Source organism: Vipera ursinii (assembly GCF_947247035.1).
Source record: "Vipera ursinii genome assembly, chromosome: 4".
Classification (NCBI taxonomy): Eukaryota; Metazoa; Chordata; class Lepidosauria; order Squamata; family Viperidae; genus Vipera; species Vipera ursinii.
Window position 1 is genome coordinate 35,248,203 of NC_139514.1, and position 20,632 is coordinate 35,268,834.

A 20,632-nucleotide genomic window follows, 5' to 3' on the forward strand; every position below is an offset into this window, starting at 1 on the left:
CAAATGCAATTCTTGACAGGATTTCTGCCCCCTCCCCCTAATATAATTGTTCTACATCATTTTTATTTTATTAATATTTTCAGTTTTGTATCAATATTTTCATACCTGTTACGAGTATGGAGAAATAATATTAAAAGAACAACTGTTAAAATTATTGTGGCCAGGGCTTTTTTTCTCATAGAACACTCAGAACGGAGTTCCGGCACCTTTTTTGGATGGAACCTTGTAGGATAGGCAAGGTGGGTTGTATGACATGTGTGAGTTCCGGCACCTTTTTCTTTTACAAAAAAAGCACTGATTGTGGCATTATAAAAATATCTCAAGCACTGTTGTTTAATATGCTATTTTGTCTAAGACATGTACATATTTTCAGAAATTACTCTTATAATTATTGATTCTCTAACAAAGAAATTATACACCTACTTTTCTCTGGTGGGGAGGTAAAAAAAGCAACTAGTCAAATATATTGTGCATTGATGGCATACCTTCATAATTATTGATTGAACACATAGTTCTAGGAGTTAAACAATCTCTGTATAATCTCTTCTTTTTCTCATGCAGTATGATTCTACTCAAAACTTCAGGAGCTTTACTTTGTACGTTCTTTGAAAACTTCATATGATTAAGTGAACAGTTGTAAAAGGTTAGAGTTGATACTATATTGCCTGAACTACCCAATAAATTAAAATGAACAGTAAAAAATAGAAAACAAATCCTACTATTCTCTGCCATTTCTGAAATCCATATGATCAACAATCTGAAATCTGTACTTACTTTCTGTACTTACAGCCTATTTCTCACTGCTGCCCTCATTAAAATGGAGCACAGCTGGAGAAAAGCTTTTATTGAAAAGCTAATTGCTTTCAGCTCTAATATAAGTACATGCGTGCAAAGCAATTGTGGGGTTTTTTTGGGTGGTAAATCCTGGTTGGAGTGAGGGGAAGATCTTGGCTTCTTTTCTCATGTTTGTTTTGATGTTCAGTAAAACCCTTTTGTGTTAAAACATGCCTGCTCTTCATGCTGACTTACTTGAACTGTAATCAACTCTTCCATTTGCATAATCACTGTCTGCACTTTAAAAAATGCTCTGGGAGTAAGGAATGTAAAAGGTGTTGGACACTGCCAAGCACCTCCAATCTATCCACTGTACAGCATTCATAAGTAATTTACAAATTCAAGTCCTGCATAGTTTCAGAAACATTCTCAAGAATATAAGGTGAAGTGAATCCTCCCACTTCATCTTGCAACCACTTCCCAGTGTCAACTAGTTTGATAAATATTTAAACATTTATTTATAGCAGTGGTTCTCAGCCTGTGGCTCCACGCATCCCTGGGGGGGGCATGATATCATCACAGGGGTCAGTGAAGACATGAAGAAATGTTATGATTTAAATCTTGAGTTAAATCTTGGTGGTCTGTGGCCATGGTTCGAGGCCACAAAAGGTAGTTAAAAGCCTTCCATGGTGAAGAAAAAGTTGAGAACCACTGGTTTAGAGCTTTTATGAAGAAATGCTAAATGAGCTACCAAACATCTCACAGGTTCTGCCAGATGATGTGGCAAAGCAGAATCTATCTCATATCATTGCACTTCCACAGTGATAAGCTATCAGCTTTTTCAGCTGGCAAGAGATGCCAACTATGGAGATGTGACTTTTTATCTGCCAGGACTTTGCTATGAACAATCCAAAACCTAAAAATAAAAAAATCTCCTCCCTTGATTTTCTCCCTATTCCCTGCCCAGACCTGCTAGTCTTGAGGTCAGCTGAGATATGACAGCAATTCCCCAAACTGTCAGAACCTGCCAGAGGTAGCAAGGGAAGTGAGGAATGGGGTCCTTGGCTCTCTCTGAACCTGGTTGTCTTCTTGCAGATGTTTCATTACCCAACTAGGTAACATCATAAATGCTAGTTGGTGGAAGTGTGCAAAAGAACCTTGAAAGAACCAGACTTTAGTGCTGCCAACAGCAGGCTGTCTCTGAAAAAACAGTCTTCAGGAAGTGGAGAGAAGTGTCAGGTTTTGTTATGTATTTACATGTTTTAATCATACACACAAGTCTGTAATATAGTTCAACGGGGCTGAGGTAAAAACCGCGGCAGCTTTTGACAGCTGTCAAAAGCTGCCGGAGTTTAACCACGCAAGCGCAAGCCGGCTGACAGCTCTCGGCTGTCAAAGTCGCCGACTACCACGCACGCGCCACCAGTTTGACAGCTGAGTGGCGTTGACGCCTGTTAGTGCTATTCCTAATGCTTCGAACCGGTCCAGCCCCAGCAGGCTGGTCCTATTTTCTTGTGTGACTAATATAGTGAGGGGTCCCTTAAATTGTCTAAATTCCATTGGGACTGAGGCTTTTCCCTTGAGTTTAATGGTTTTTTTTTGAAAATCCGCCAGGCGGAGGTTAATGGGTCGCAAAACAGGTTGCTGCTGACTACGGCTGCAAATGTCTTTGTAAGTTTGCCATGAGATGAGAGAGACGGAGGACCCCGAGTCAACCTCCATCTCGCAAGGAATTCCGTGGATTAGGACGTCCACCTTAACTTTGGGCTTAAGGATGGTGTGGATCGTATTTTTCCTTGTATTTCCCTTAACATTTAGTACTAGGGGTTTAAAATTTTGTTTTTCCCTGGGTGTGGGTCGGTTCGTACCTGCAGATGTCACCTCCAATTCGTGTAGGTTTTCTCGGCTCAGGCTACAGCATACGGCTTTGAGGTGACCTGTTTTCCCGCATCCGTGGCATTTGGCACTGTGGAACCGGCACGATGCCCTCGGGTGGTTCCCACCGCAGCTGGCACATTTGACCCTGCTAGGCTGATAGCTGGGGCTCTTGTTGTTGAAAGAACCCCCTCGGCTGTTGCGCTGGGACTTGAGTTTCTCAAATCGGCGTTGAACGGCATCAATGTCCGTGGAGACATCGTCGTCCTCTGGAGCGCTGTAGGCACCGTCCTCCTGGTGCACGGACCCGCTGGGTCCGCTATCAAGGGGTCGGGGGTTGTCGCTGTGACTATCTTCGTAGGCGATGACTTCCATGGCTACTTCTGCCAGCGTTAGAGTGGGTTTGGCAATTAGTTTTCTTCGCAGGCGCTTGTCCTTCAGCCCGATAACGATCTGGTCACGGATCCAGTCCTCCAGGTCAGGGAACCGGCATCGCCGTGCAGCGTGCCTGACTCGAGTTATGAAGTCGTTGGCAGGTTCGTCGGGGAGTTGTACGCGCCGGGCGAAGTTCACTCTCCAAAACAGCTCTGACTTTGTTGGCATAAAATGTTTGCTCAGTCCCTCGGTGAGTTCTGCGTATGATATGGTTGCGATGGGTTCCGGACTGAATAGACCCACAGCGGCATCATATACGGCAGGCCCACTGAGCCAGAGGAGTGCTGCAGCTTTGGCCCGGTCGTCGGTTATCTTCTTTACCACCAGGTACCCTTCCACCTGGCCTAAATGTGATTCCCAGCACTCAGGGTGGCGGGTGTTGAATTCACGGATATGGCCGTGGTTCGTCATGCTGTCCGATCGTGGGTACTGCTCGCGTTATGTGGAAGTCGTGCTTCCAGTCAGTGACTTCAGCTAGTGACTTAGCTCGAGACTAAGGGAAAAAATCTCTTCTCCCCTTAGACGGTGACTTCAGCTACGCGAAGCAGAGGATCCCACCTTCGTTGCCAGTGCTTTCAAGGAGCAGGCAGGACAGCAGGCTTAAACAGAACTCAACTTTATTCTGAACCAGGTGATTAACAAGTAAACAGTGCTCTTACAGCTGTCAGATATTTAATCAATCGGGGCTGTGCCGGTTTCCCGCTTGTTTGTCTTAGCCAATCGGTGTCGGGCCGGTTTGACAGCTCGGAGCTGTCAAACTGGTGGCGCGTGGGTGGTAGTTGGCGACTTTGACAGCCGAGAGCTGTCAGCCGGCTTGCGCTTGCGTGGTTAATCTCCGGCAGCTTTTGACAGCTGTCAAAATCTGCCGCGGTTTTTACCTCAGCCCCATTGAACTATATTACAGACTTGTGTGTATGATTAAAACATGTAAATACATAACAGGTTTCACTCCCTTTAACCAGCTTGCCACTATTGTATTGTTGGCAAAGAAAAAAGCTGAACTTTAACACTGGAATAACTAAAGTGACTCTTCTCCATAGAGGGCTGAGGAGGAGACAAAGATGGTATTGCAAAGTTATTCCTTTAAGAATGATTAATGCGGCAGCTTCATTCAGTGCTTATCAGAATTTGTTGGTGAGCCTCATGTATTTCAAGAGTAAAGAAAAAACAATTTCCAGAGTGCCAGAAATACCATTACTTTAATGAGAAAGATTCAAATTTAGGGGATACTGTTCCTACTGAAAGGTGTAGGCTGCATTTAACTCCTCCAGTTGAATAAATTCAAAATAGAAGAGTAAATGGAAAGAAATGTTTCATTAATGCTGTAGATATAATATATTAGCAGACAAGTCCTGAGAATTTGAGGGATGTTCATTAGCATGGTGGAATTGATACTACAGTATTGAAAAAGATAAATTGAGATGAATATGACTCAACGAAATACAAAAGGGAAGACAACCTTTATGCTGAATGGGTAGAATCAAAGGAATACAAGAGTATCCCTGAAAGAGCTGTAAGTCATTACTTAACAAGATGGCAAGGATTTGTCTACATATACAAATTGAGTATGACTTCCAGAGACTATATGATCTTACTTAAACAGTTTTATTAGCAAAGAATAGAAGTAGTTTTATATTTATTTCTTCTGGAGACTTTTTAACTCCTCTCTCTAACATCATGAAATACTATGCTGACCTCTCTTAAATGGATCTGGCTTCCCCCATTGTCTTGGGGGTAGCCAGGAAGGTTATTCACATGACCCCAGGATACTGCAACCAGTATAAATTCGTGCTGGTTGCCAAGAGACCAAATTTGGATTACATGACTGTGGGGATGCTACAATGGTTGCAAGTGTGAGGACTGATCCTAAGTCATTTACTTTGTTGTTGTGGTACCTTGGAATTGTTGCTGAACAAAATGGCTGTAAGTTGAGTACAAACTGCATGAAATTTGACACATGTGAAAAAAAAGAAGGAATGTAGTTTTTACATGAGAAAGTCTAAGAGAATGAAACAGTAAGGAGTAATTTTCAGTGTCAAAGCCATTGTTTTTACCTTTCCCCCCATAAATATTTCATACCATCCCTTCAGCAATAAAATTGGCTGTTCAGCCAATTTTACATTTACATTGTCAGAACACTGCCAAGAATACATATTTTGGCTTGATCCTTGAATGCAGAGTTTAAAAGCATTATAGAAACATAGTTATAATTTGTTTAGACCATGATGCTCATCTTATATGAATAAGTTTTTTAAATTACTGAGTATTTTTTTAAATGTACATCATGAAATTAATGGGAAGATTAACCAATGCCACCTCTTAAGTTCAGGTCCAACTTTATTGTGTGGCTTTCTGCATTTAATACATGAGTTGAACAGATAGGAGGAGGACATTCAGTACTGATGTTCAACAAGAACTTCAAAAATATCAGGAAATCCTTAATGTATGCAAAAAAAAACCTTGTGAGATATACATGGATAGTTAATACATCAGCTTGTGATCAGTGGCTACTTCTTGTGCACATTTAGCTTCTTAAAAATATGAATGAACAGGTGGAATATTTATATGGCACTTAACTGACCTTGATTAATATTAACGAATTAAACAGAATTGGAGGAACATAATAAAAATATTTGTTGCCAATAAACTATATGGTTATGTCCATAAAATCACAATTAGATATTTTACCTGTACCTCACATTATATGCCTTATATCTTGAAAAGGCTGGACTTGATAAGCGCTAGCAGGACAGACCACCTTTAAATTCAAAGGTTAAAGTTGAAAAAATCTTCCCAGAAGTGACAATGACAAATCAATTCTATTTGTTGCCATAAAAATTGTGTAGGCATATTTAAAGGTAAAGGTAAAGGTTCCCCCGCACATGCGTGCTAGTCGTTTCCAACTCTGGGGGCCAGTGCTCATCTCCGTTTCAAAGCCGAAGAGCCAGCGCTTGTCCGAGGACATCTCCGTGGTCATGTGGCCGGCATGACTAGATGCCAAAGGCGCATGGAATGCTGTTACCTTCCCACCATAGTGGTCCCTATTTTTCTACTTGCATTTTTACGTGCTTTCAAACTGCTAGGTTGGCAGAAGCTGGGATGAGTAACAGGTGCTCACTCTGTTACACGGCACTCAGGATTTGACCCGCCAAACTGCCGACCTTCTGATCGACAAGCTCAGCGTCCTAACCCACTGAGCTACCGCGTCCCGTAGGCATATTTAGAAGTAGTTAAACATGAACTAAGGGAATCTTTACATTTTATATTGAAGCATAACTTTGAGATGTTAAGAAGTTTGCCATTCCTTACTTAAAACATTTGATGGCTTGAATAACTTGCCTTTAGTCTTGTAAGTGTTACGTATAACTTTTTACAAATCATAATTTTCTGCCCTTGAGAAATTATTTACACACTGCAAATATTAAGTCTATTTAATTAACCTTTATTTATTTCTTTATAAATTTATTATAAATTAATGCATATAAATTATACTATAAATTTACTATGTTATTTATGAAGTTATAAATTATGTATAAATACATTTAATATGCTTAATTATTCTTGCATCCTATTTGAAGAATCACATTTAATGCATAGCGGTGATATCTTGTCCTTCTTTTACGTATTCAAGGGAGCTTTTAAAGATGTAGTTGCTTTTTTATGGCTTAATATGTTGTGTGAGGCCATTTGCTGTGATTTGTTAACTATTTGTTAACTATGGCACATGATGTTGTAGAAAACCAGGTAATCATAGTTTACTCAATAAATCTAGTAAAGCAGACTCTGGCTGATGTATGCTGTGAGCAGAGCTTAAACTGACAAAATAAAGACACCAGATGATGAAATTTGTCTTATTATCTGCATTTTAGATTAGCTAAAGAAGAATTAATATGTGAAAGCTTAACAAAATGAAAGATTAAATAAACTGACTACAGATTGATATCTTAGTCATCCATACATTGAAATGGATAGGAATTGGATATTTTCAATAAAAAATCATACTGTTTATACTTAGAATAGTGATAGAATTTCATAGTTGTGAGTCTTCCTAGCTGAGTGGTTTTGAGTCTTCCTGGCTGATGTTTTATTTAAATTTTTTTGTCACTGTTGTTATTTTTAACTCTGACCATCTTTACTGTTTTTATTGTGAGCTACCGAGAGCCTTGTATACAAGATGGCAGCCTAGACACTTATTTAATAAATAAGTCTCCTTTCTTTTATATTGTCATTTATTTAACAGGGTGTGCAAAATATCACACAGAATCTATAATTTCATGTCAGTAAAATAATGTTTGAAGGTCATCCAATGCAGATTAGAGTCCTATATGGAAAGAAAGATGTCAGATGTTGAAGAAAGAGTTGCATATTCTGTCCTTGTTTATTCATCCTATATACAGAATATATGAATTAGAAGATGAGTGCATTCAAAATTAGACCAAAAAAAATCAAAATTTGTGTTGTTGATAACATTACTCTGTTATATGCAAGCTCTAATAAAGTCAAGGAGCACAGTGAAAAATATGGGATTATGATTAAATATGAATTACACCAAACTAATAACAATAGGCCAAGCAATTAGAATTGACAGTAAAGATATCAAACTGGATGGACATTAGAGAATGCCCTGCTAAGAGAACAAGCTGAGTTCAGATCATCTTGGACAAAGTCTATTTATGTGATTTCCATAAGCCGTCCCTGATTTCATGTCAATCAATCAAATCAACATTTTAAATAAATAGGATTTTTTATGAAAATATAATAAAATCTCCTTGTTGGTTATTATTTAATCTTCTTAACTTCCAGACCTTGTAGTTTGGAATTTAAGAGTTTTGAAATCTGACTTTCTTTTTAATGTATGTTATTGGAAAAACGATTGTATGCTGGCTTGCATAGCAATTTCCTTTACAATGTAGCTGTTGCTTTTTTCCTCTATTCATTCTGCTTGGAAAACAGGCTGAAAGATTTATCAAAATGAATTTTTGTCAATTTACGTTTTAACTATTGTGTGTGAATGGTCAAACTAAAAGAATGAAGCTGGAAATCTTTGTCAGAAGTAGAGGAGCTGTAGAATCCTGGATTTTAAAAGGCAGAGTACCTGTTCCAGCAGTCCGGCCTGGCCTGATAGCTCTAATTGGGGTCCCAGTTTGTTTTTACTATTGTTTTCACTATTGTTCAATCTGTATACCTACCTTACTCTGTACACCGCCCCGAGTCCCTCGGGAGAAGGGCGGTTTATAAAAACAAATAAATAAATAATAAATAAATCCTGTTAAGCATTGCGTAAAAGCTGATTACTTAATCATTCCTTCTTTTATGATTATTTTTTCCATAAAGTGAATTCAGTTCCTATTAATGCCACATATAGACAGTAGTCTATTCTGTTAAATTTCAGTTATTAAAAATATTCATAAAGAGCTCTAAGCTCTTTCTCTGTAATACTACTTTCTTATCCATTTTTTTCCTTTAGATTTTTGAGCTCAGAAATACCCTGAATTTCATTTCAATATACAAATTCCCAGTTTATATGGATTCCATTTTGGTCAGATTTTGTTTATATCCTTTGCAATCAATCCATGACTGAACCAGTCATTTGCATCTATTATTGAATACAAAAGAAAACCAGATAACATAATTATAATTAAAATCTGTCCTAATATCAGGCATAGAACCATGCATATTTTTTTTCTAAATTGTTAAAGAAAAGGAACTTTTATCTGACAGTTCCATTTATCAAGTTTCCTCCTTTGTTGCTTTTAAAACAGATGTTGAGGTTGAATGTTTCTGCTTGATTTTAATTCCTGCTGGTTCAGGTTTGATATTGTTTGGTTTGCATTGGGATAGCATTTAGATCCTGATAATTTAGCTATTCCTATTACTATGTTTATGATTTATAAAGAGTTTAGGTAAAAGATTTTAGCCAATAAACAGTGAATCATAATCCTTAATTTGTTAGGTGATGAATGAGAAAGTAGAGGCAAACAAATCAGGAATGACACCAAACACCCACATTTGTTTTCAGTAATGCTCTTCAGAAAATTACCATTCTAAGCTGAATTTATGTCTTTACCTCTTATTTATTTATTTATTTATTTATTTATTATTTATTTATTTATTTATTTATCCTTTCTATTAAAAATCCACTCAAATAACTAAAAAAATTAGTTTTTTAAAATTAGACTTGTAATTGGGTATACAAATTTAGACATTCCAATTAAAAAGACTTCTTTATTACTGTTAGTATAATTATTCCACATTTTGTGACAATAAAAGTTATTTGAAAAAATTAACTATTATTGATTACCCAATTAATATAATGAAACAATCTAATACAGAGCACCAAACCATTGAAGCTCATGAGGCAGGTGGCTATATGTAATAAGTAAGTAAGTAGGTAAGTATGTAAGTCGGGAATGGCTTGGAAATCCAACAGGTTGTGGCATGGACGTTAAAACTGTCTAAAAAAGCTAAAGAAGTCTTTCCCATCTTGTCCAGATATATTGTGACTGCAACTCCCAGAATTCATTGTCCTGTTAAAGACTGGAACAAGCTATAGATAATCCTTGACTTACAACCATTTGTTTAGTGACTGTTCAAAGTTAGAAAAAATTGACCTATGATCAGACTTCACATTTACAGTATGTCGGTTACAGCATCCCTGAAGTCATGTGATCATGATTCAGGCACCTGGAATCCAGCTTGTATTTATGATCATGTGACCCTGCAATGACCCAGGGTTACATAATCACAAATTGTGATTCCTAGCTTGCTTCTGATAAGCAAAATCAATGGTAGAAACTGGATTCATATAATAATTATGACAAAAAAGGTAATAACATCAGACACAGTCACATGATGACTCATTTAACGATCACATCACTTAACAATGGCAGTTGTGGTCCCAATTGTGGTTGGAAGTCAAGGACTATGTCTATAAGGGCAGTTGTTTCAAGTAAACAGGAAGATATTGGCAGTAGTTAGCCTATTATGAGCTGTGGTGGCACAGTGGTTAGAATGCAGTACTTCAGGCTACTTTTACTAACTCCTGGCTGCCAGCAGTTCAGCAGTTCAAGTCTCACCAGCTCAAGGTTGACTCAGCCTTCCATCCTCCTGAGGTCGGTAAAATGAGAACTCAGATTGTGGGGGACAATATGCTGACTCTGTAAAACCTCTTAGAGAAGGCTGTAAAACACTGTGAAGTGGTATATAAGTTTAAGGGCTATTGCTATTGCTATATTGTTTTATGAACTACCTAAAACATGCTCTGAGATTATGTCTGGCCCCAAACTAGAATTATACAAGGTGTTTCTTCCAAGCTGAGTTCTTTATTGTTTTCACATTTATAGACAGAATCTCGCCAGATTGCGAACTCTACTATCTGCATTTACAATATAGGTAGTGGTTGTCTTTACCCTCTTTGTGTCACACATAATATTCTTGCCTCTTACTGGAATCCACCCTCTTACTATATTCCATCACAAACTGCTGGTTCAAAAAAACCTGTGCATAGTTGCTGATCTTTGGAATTTTAGCCTGAAGTGAGCAAAATATCCAGCCCAATTTTGAATGTATCTTTAACAAATTGAAATCTCTGCTTGCATCCTTAGTTTTTCTTCCAAATACCAGAACTAACTTAATAGCCCCAAATGTAGTTTGAGACTGTTAATTTGATTTATATTTATTATTTATTTATTTATTTATTTATTTATTTGTTTGTTTGTTTGTTTTTATATACCGCCCTTCTCCCGGAGGACTCAGGGCAGTGTACAGAGCAATAAAGTAAGAATACAATAAAAATAAAAACTTTTAAAACCCAAATCCATCAGGCCAGGCCGGCTTGTTGGAATAGAAAAGTTTTTAGATCACGCCGGAAGGAGCAAAGGTCGGGGGCCATCTGGATTTCAGCTGGTAAGCGGTTCCAAAGGATTGGCGCACCCACCGAGAATGCTCTCCCCCGGGGGTCACCAGTCGACATTCTCTCACCGGTGGCACCCTGAGGAGGCCCTCTCTGTGGGAGCGCACAGGACGGAGGGATGTTGACGCTGGCAGCAGGTGCTCCCGTAGGTAATCCGGACCCATGTCATGTAGGGCTTTGTATGTCATCACTAGCACCTTGAATTTCACCCGCTCTAAACCAGGAATAATTGCAAGGATATTGTATTTTTATAATCCACTACTTCAGTAAAAATAGATATACAATGATAATTCATATCTTGGTATATCAGCAGAGTGACTAATAACAACCAGAAAATGCCACAAAAATATAGATTTTTTAATTTTTTTTGTAAATACTGTTTTTATCTATGCTAGTAAAAATATATTAATTTTATGATAATAAAGCTATTTTTTATTTAAATTTAATTAAGGGTTTATAGAACCTGGGAAAAGAATGCTGCATAACTTTTAAGCTTTTTGTTTGTTTACAAAAACTGATATCTATGCTTGTAAACATTTCACACAAATATTCTAAACCAGCTTGGAAGGTGTTCGAGATCTTCATTCCCATGATGCTAGTAATATTGGAAAGCTAAGTTGAATGAATTTCAAATCAATGTAGTATAATCACTCCTTCTCTTTGGAGACAGCGTAGTTTCATTTTCCCATTGAAGAGAATTCTTGTCTTCTAACCTGAAGATCTGATAAGAAAAATCCGATCCTGACAACCTTGCAACCTTGCAACTCCCCTTCCATAGGAGTTTAATCAGCAATGCCAGGCACTAGACTGCTTATTGCTCCCTTTCTTTTTCCATGTCTCTCTTTTATGTGTAGCTTTGTATGGAGGTTTTGTATGGAATTTAAATTGTCAAATTACTTATTGTATTTGAGATAGAAATTCTGCTTTTATCTTTTGATATACTGTATGTATCAAAGCATCAGCTTTAGATGAGGATCAGGGTTTAAAACCCTTACTCCATGCAAACAATGAGATAGCTAATTAGCACAAATGTTTTAGATAAAAGTCTGGAAAAATAAAATATAATGCATAAAATAAATGAAAGACAGCAAGCAAGAAATACAGCTCGGTAGCCTTAATCAGGACTTATTTTACTTATAAATTTCTCTGAAACAAGAATTAGAAAGCAATCACTGATATGTTCAGAAAGAAATCAGTGAAAAACATTCTTTCTTAGCATAGTTAAAAAGAGTAACATATTAAGAGAAGCTTCAAAGGAAATGAAGGTGAGAAAGAAAAAGGCTGCTGGAATTAGAAGAGGCATAAAATGAGAGAGAATTGAATGTAAAAAAATAGAGTTGGTTGGAAAACAGGATAGAAAATTTTTGTGATGGCGCCTCTTTGGAAGGATCTGTTGAAGATCCTATCACCAATCCTGTGAGGTAGGTTAAGCTAAAAAGTAGGTTAAAGCTCCTGACTATCCAATTACCAATGGATTTAATTATTGTGAGTCCTGCTTACCCCAACAATAACACATTAACCTTAAAAAAGGATTGCTATATCATCCCAAAGATGCTTTTTCATGAGGCAACTGGATTTTCTTGCTTTTCTTTGAAGGCATTTTGCTTCTTGGATGAGAAGTGAAATGTTTTCAAAGAAAAACAAGAAAGTCCAGTTGCCTCATGAAAAAGCATCTTTGGGATAACTATGACCTGGATGACTGAGAATCTCCATAGACGATTGCTATATCATCAGTTTTTCCCAAGCATGCCCATTTCTTTACATATGTATTTATTTACTATTATTTATCAACTGATTCTCAATGACTAGGTCAGGGGTAGGCAACCTCGGCTCTTTTATGAGTCATGGACTTCAACTCCCAGAATTCCTGAGCCAGCTTGGCTGGCTCAGGAATTCTGGGAGTTGAAGTCCATGACTCATAAAAGAGCCGAGGTTGCCTACCCCTGGAATAGGTGGTTCACAATGCAAAGACACAGAAAAATAAAATATAATAAAATATAACAATAAAAATAAAGGAGCAAAAAGATGGCAGAGCTAGGCAACAGTGAAAAATATGCTTCATGTTCATAAGGGATTCAACACCTTTAGCCAAAAGCCCAGGCAAAGAGCTAGGTCTTAAAAGGATCTCCGAAATCTTGACAGATTGGGAATCTAAAGTATCTCTTTTTTTGTATGTTTTAATAGAATTGAAATATCTGTGGGTGCTTGTAAAAAAAATTATTTTCCTTTGCAAATGAAACACTACATGTATGGATGTCTGTACTCCCCACAGGTATATAATAGGGAATTCCCCCCCCTCCCACCAAATAACAATTTAGAAGTAAGCCAAGTCATCATGTTTTGCTTTTTTGGTCTGCTAACTAGTGAGCTCCACTTTCTTGTTTTCATGTGGGAGTCTTTTAAATCTAAATATCTCAAAATGCTTAGTTGTTGTTTTTTTTTTTTGTAAAAACGTCTGAGCTAGTTCTGAGAGTACATCAGCAGTGAAACAAAATAAACCTTTTACCAGTTAGCATTTGCTAATTTTTGAATATACTACTAAACTCAGGGGACTGCTTCCACAGAGGCAAACACCACTTGAGCCTTCATGCCTATTATCTTATTGAATTATATATAGGGCTTGAGAGAGATTGTGTGTAAGTATGGGTGGCTGAGTTAAGGGCATAAAGAAATATTGTGTGTGGCAGGCCATGTCCTTTATTTAAAAAGCCTTAACATAATAACTCTACCTCCAAAAAGGTCTAGTCACCTGGCTACAGTTAATCTCTGCTTGGCAGTGAATTTCTTACCCAAAATGCAGTCACAAAAAGATACTCAAGCTTGCCAGGCACTGTAGCGGATGAAGCTGTACGTTGGAAGAACATTATGTCTTAACCAGGAAGACAAAAAACCCTACCCAACAAAACCCAGCAGGAATGAGACTCAGGTTTTCTACTTAATAGGGCTCAGTCCTTTCATCTTCAAAGATCACCTCCCCCCCCTTTTACAAGTATTACCTAATTAATCCTCACTACACCCCGGGGTAAAGGGAAAGAGTTATGTTCAATGCTATTATTTCTCTGCTAGTCCAATTAGGCATAATTGTGTCTCATTTAGGCTGACCGTTTAAAGGGCAAAGCAAACAGAGGCGGCAACAGATTAGAGAGCATTCCACATAATATTAAGGAGGAAAAATCAGTGTGATTGGCATCATAACTTGTATGCTTCCCAGAGAACTAGACACCATTCTTACTGCTTCATACATAGTGAAAGGACTGAATCTGTAAACTGCATAAGACTCATTTTTACACATATTTTCTGATAAAACCTATTTTAACAACCTACTATACAGCAGGAAGGCAGTAGATGTTTCCTCATGAAAGTAAGGACAGTAAAAATGTGCATGTAGATTTAGTTAATAATTCCAGTACTTAAATTCAGAGAAACAACTCTGGTGTCCAGATATATAATCAAAGCATTAGTGTGTGATTGGGGTGTGTGCTTTTGAGTCAGCATTGATTGCTGGTGACTTCAGAAAGTCCCTGCCATTTTTTTGGCAAGATTTCAGAAGTGGTTTGCTTCCAAGAGCTGAAAGAGAATGACTAGCCCAAATGGCCAAATAGCTTGAACCTTAACTTCCACACTAAACTGTTACCAAGAATATTTAGAAAAGCCAAATTTTGAAAAGTGCATCAGAACAGTAATTTAAATATAACTTTAAGCCTGATTCCAGCTTCTGATGTCTTCTTTACCATCATGGAACTATAATTCTGTCATCTTTACATAAAAAAATGTTATATATTTTCAGATTTTATATAACCTCAATAAAGCACAGCATAAATTATGAAATATTTATTTCCTTTACGAAAAGTGTACTCTAGACTAAAATAACATTTAAGAAGAAGCATGTGTAAACCAAGGTATTCTTGAGCAATCCCTAAAATCCATAAATCTGAGGCTTTACCAATAATCCCTATTCAGAGAAATTGGAATAAACAAGAAAGCAGACTAGTACTAATTTATTTTTTGTGTATAACTTCTTTCTCGAAGAGAATAAATGTATTCCAAACTATATTTAAAAGAATTTGATTTATTAACTGATCACACTTTTTCAAAAATCTGCAGCCTTTGGAGTTGAATATGGAACCAACATTTCATTGGAGGACAAATTCTTCAATACTGTATTTTAAAGTAGATGGACTTCATGATCACCAGGATCAACATCACAGATTCTTTTTTCATTTCAATAATCATGCTGGCCACTATTTTGTATCTTTCACAATAATCCAGATGGAGCATGGTTCCAGTGTAATAGGTGGTGGGAATAGCAGATATATTGCTAAATAAATTGAACAAAATTGTGGAATGTCTATAAAATGGATGGATTCAAATCTGAAGAAGGATATCATCTTTAACTTGGTATCTAGTATCAATCTGTGCTGAATTAGGGATTCACTGAAACATACAATTTGACCACATGTAAATCTTCTATGTGATAAATTGTTAAATATCGCCCCCCACCCCAATCTTTGCAAATATTTAGGGATATATCCTAATGGCATTTTTAGACAACTATAATAATTTAGATTGCTTAAAGAATGACATTATTTACAATTAAAAGTCATTCTGAATTTTAAAAAAATGTTTGAACAGATCTTTATGCCATGGATTTTTCTTTTGAAAATTCATAGGAATTTGCATTTGATTTAAAAATGGAACCAGAGACAAAGCATGAATGGTGACTAATAGATATTTTGACAGTGTACACAAATACCTTGAATACCACCACCAACAGATCTGTAATAGACTTAAAAACATAAGCGGTTATTCTGGGAAATATTTATATTCCAGGGGTAAATTCATGCTGCAGATTTATATGCCATTCAAAGACTGAATGCTATGCAAATTAATTTACCACTATGTTACTAAGCAGGGCCAGACCTGATTGAGTCTTGGATGGATGCCTACCAGAGAACATCAGGGCTTATTCAAGACCAAAAGTAAAAACAACTTCTCAGAAAAGGCAAACCACAAATCATTTCTGTACTGTTAACAGAAAAACTTCAGGGACTGTTCAAAAAACCAGCAGAAGTTCAGCTTTATTCAAAAAAGGTGTTCTTTATTATTATTTTTTACTATACAGAAATGGTATACCTGTGAGTATATCTATGATATACATGTGGAACATTAGTAGTAAGAATCCAGGTGCCAGGGGAAAAAGGAATGTAGGGATTGTATTCTCTTGTTTCTGCAATCCCCAAACCAAAGAAGAATTGTTCTAGTGTTGTTGACACTACTGTAGTGATCAACTAATAACATTTGGGGAAGGAAGATGGACAAAATAGAGATTCATGGAAGAGTTAAGCAGGGGATGTTATTCCAGCATCATGCAACAAGATTTTACAAAAGCTCATCTAGACAGTCTGGATTATTTTTGTACTTTTTAGTAGATGCAGTTGGGCTATTGGTCCTTTATTTCATATGTTTGCAGTGCTCTTGTGTTCACTATTTTATTATTGTTAAGATAAGAACATATACAAAATTCTGCTTATTCTAGTCCAGCACCCTGTGTTATGCAAGTGACCAGTCAGATGAATCTATAAAGCTTAGAAGTGTGACGGGAAGATGAACTCTTGCTTTCATTGCTGCTCTATAGAAACTAATGTTTAAGTTACTGCTATGATATTTCATAGTCATTGATAGCTCTTTTCTCCATGATAAAATAATGGAATCCACTTTAAAGCTGCCTAAAGTTATAGTCATTGTTATGTACTGGGCTCATAGTAATACCACATGGGTTGCTGGAGCAGCTAACAGCTCTCCAGCCACCCAGACTACAAGTCTCCAGCACTACAATTGGCTATCCCTATGCGGCAATGGTTGTTTCAAACCTATTGGCTGCCACCTAGGGGCTAGACTATATATTGTGGCTGGTTGCAGCCATTTGCTCAGGACAGATTCTCCACGAAATAAAATATGAATTTCCCTGTACTCAACTACCTCGTCTTCATTCCTGTGCCAAAGAACCCGCTCATTAACATATTTAATAGGTGAGAATACCAAAGTTTGTCAGACATGACTCCAGACATTTAATTCTAATAACTGAACTTAACCTTTAGCATGATGATGATTATCTGGACCCGTACCAATCGGGTTTCAGGCCCGGGTACAGCACGGAGACGGCATTGGTCGCTCTGGTGAATGATCTCTGGAGGGCCCGGGATAGGGGATATTCCTCTGTCCTGGTCCTATTAGACCTCTCGGTGGCTTTCGATACCATCGACCATGGTATCCTGCTGCGGCGTCTCAGGGGATTGGGAGTGGGAGGCACAGTTCTTCGGTGGTTCTCCTCCTATCTCCTGGGACGTTCGCAGTCGGTGTTGGCAGGGGGGCAGAGATCGGCCCCTAGGTCTCTCATTTGTGGAGTTCCTCAGGGTTCGGTTCTCTTGCCTCTCCTGTTCAACATCTACATGAAACCGCTGGGTGAGATCATTCGTGGTTTTGGAGTTGGGTATCATCAATATGCTGATGATACCCAACTTTTCATTTCGACCCCAAACCACCCCAGTGATGCCCTCGATGTGATGTCCCGTTGCCTGGAGGCGGTTCGGGTCTGGATGGGGAGGAACAGACTTCAACTCAACCCTGACAAGACTGAGTGGCTGTACATTCCGGCATCTCGGGACATTCAAAACGTTCCATCACTTTCTATGGGGGGTGAGTCTTTACCCCCCGTAGATAGGGCTCGCAACTTGGGAGTCCTCCTTGATGCACGGCTCACCTTAGAAGATCATGTAGTAGCCGTGACCAGGGGGGCTTTCGCACAGGTTCGCCTGGTGCGGCAGTTGCGGCCCTATCTAGACCGGGATGCCCTGTGTACGGTCACTCATGCGCTCGTGACCTCTCGTCTTGACTATTGCAATGCTCTCTACATGGGGCTTCCCTTGAAGACCACTCGGAGGCTCCAGCTGGTACAGAATGCGGCCGCGAGAGTTGTCTTGGGAGTTTCCCGGTACTCCCATGTTACACCTTTGCTCCGCGAGCTGCATTGGTTACCAGTTGTCTTTCGGGTGAGGTTCAAGGTTTTGGTTACGATCCTTAAGTCCCTACATGGCATGGGTCCGGGATACCTCGGGGACCACCTGCTGCCGGCATCAACTCCCCTCCGCCCTGTGCGTTCCCACAGAGAGGGCCTCCTCAGGGTGCCGCCAGTCAAGGAATGCCGACTGGTGGCCCCCAGGGGGAGGGCCTTCTCTGTGGGCGCCCCGGCATTATGGAACCAACTGCCGGTGGAGCTCCGGACGGCATCAGACCTCCGAACTTTCCGTCGTGGCCTGAAGACCCACCTATTTGAAATGGCTGGTCTGGCCTGACGGGGGATTATGGGTTTTAATTTGTCGTTTTAGATTGGTATTATTGTTTTTAACTGGACATGGGTTTAATCTTTTTTAATTTTTGTATTGTCTTTTTTTTTATATATGCCCTGTGAACCGCCCTGAGTCCCTACCAAGGAGAAGGGCGGTATACAAATTAAATAAAACTGAAACTGAAACTGAAACTGAATAAACTGCTTAGTTATAGCATACTGTCCATTTCATTTTGCTAAGCACATTTGATTTGTGCTTAGATTGTAAGCCGCCCTGAGTCTTCGGAGAAGGGCGGGATATAAATGGGATTAAAATAAAAATAAATAAATAAATAATTTTTCCTTTAGACTGATATTTTATGATTATTTCAAACATAGGTGAAGAACATATAACAAAGACCATGTATACAAACATAATGGAGTTGAGCATGAGGAAATCAGGAAATGAGGGCAGACTATTATATCTGTTTTGAAGAAGAACCATTGGATTGGATAGAGGAGTGAGTTTCACTCTGTTCAATTGAGCCAACTTTGGATAGAGTTTGGGATGAATCATTTTTTATTCTCAAATTCTTTTCTAATAACTCTCCTAGCCAGAGTGAATTTCAGAGAGTAGGTCCTTCATGTTTGGTAATGAAAACATTTGATACTTAAATGATATATGTAAACTTGGCAAACTTGTTCTGAGCAGCTTGAAAATACATCTTTGTATTTTTGCACATGATGTTCACAATACTAGAAAACTAGTATTAGGTTAAATTCTTTAATCTAATCTTCATGTCTTTAACAGCAGGAAGATGGACTACCTTCAAGAGACACAGTTCACTAGAGGGAGCCTAATGCTATTTCCTTTGCAAAAGAATCTTTTTTTTTACTTAAATGTTGGAACTATAAATTGATAAATTTTTCATTCTTAAAATCCAAATGACAATTATAAATAGGCTAAAGATAACAATATTAAAATCTAAAGAAGTTGTGTGAGGTTTTTTGAAGAAAGTATAAGCAATATAATAAAAGCATATCCATTAATTAGACACTGTAATATTTTCCAGATGACCAATTTTTACTAAGGTGATTGGTTGATATTTGCTCTTGTGGTTGGAGACAAGGTCAGAGAATGCTAATGTTCTTTGATGAAAGTTTAGTTCAAATACAAATCAACTCAGAGAGTTGTTTCATCTTTCAATCAATCCCTGATAAGCTCAAATTGCAAATTATAGGCAGAACCTCCAATTTCAATCCAATCAATGGAGAAACTGCAATGAATCAGTCAGTACCTGACAAGGAAGAAACAGTGCAGTTCTGGACGCAGATATGGGATAACCCAAAGAAATACCACAAGGACACAGCTTGCTTAAAAGAGGTGGCTGCAAATAAAACAGAAATTGAAATGAAAGAACTAATAATAACAGCAGAAATGGTAGAGAAAAGAACAAGTAAAATCAAGAATTGGTCAGCACCAGGTGAAGATGAACTGCATGGTTTTTGGTTAAAACATCTATCTGTTCTATACCCACTCATTGCCAAGCAGTTCAACACATACTACAAGGAGGAGAAATTGAAAAGTGGCTAACAACTGGGAAAACCTACCTGATAATGAAAGATCCAGCAAAAGGAGCAGCACCAGGCAACTACAGGCCAATTACCTGCTTACCAACAACTTTCAAATTGCTAACTGGTGTGGTAGCTGATGCAGTCCAACAGCATCTAGTTGAAAACAATCTCTTTCCACCTGACCAGAAGGAAACTGGCCCAATAGCAGAGGAACAAAAGATCAACTCCTACTAGACAAAATGATCTTGGAAAACTGCAAGAGAAGGAAGACCAACCTGAATGTGGCATGGATTGACTACAAAAAGGCATTCGATTCTCTGCCACATGACTGGATAATCAAGTGCCTAGAAATAACACGAGTCAGTAGAAACATCAGAAAGTTTGTGCAAAGATTGATGGAACAATGGAAGACACAGTTGCAGGTCAATGGTGGGAGACTGGGAGAGGATACTATCAAGAGAGGAATATTTCAAGGAGAGCATACAGCATCACAGTCTGATTTGGAAGCATCACTGCTTCAGACAGGAAGGTGGTGCAGAGAGTGGTGAAGATGGCTGAAAAGATCATTGGCAGTTTCCTCCCTTTCATCCAGGACATAGCACAGAAGTGTTGTTTGAACAGGGTCTGTAAGATTATCTGGGACACTACTCATCCTCTTCACAACCTGTTTTCCTTGTTACCTTCTGCGAGGAGAAGGTATCTATAGCAGAACATCCAGATTCAGCCATAGTTTCATT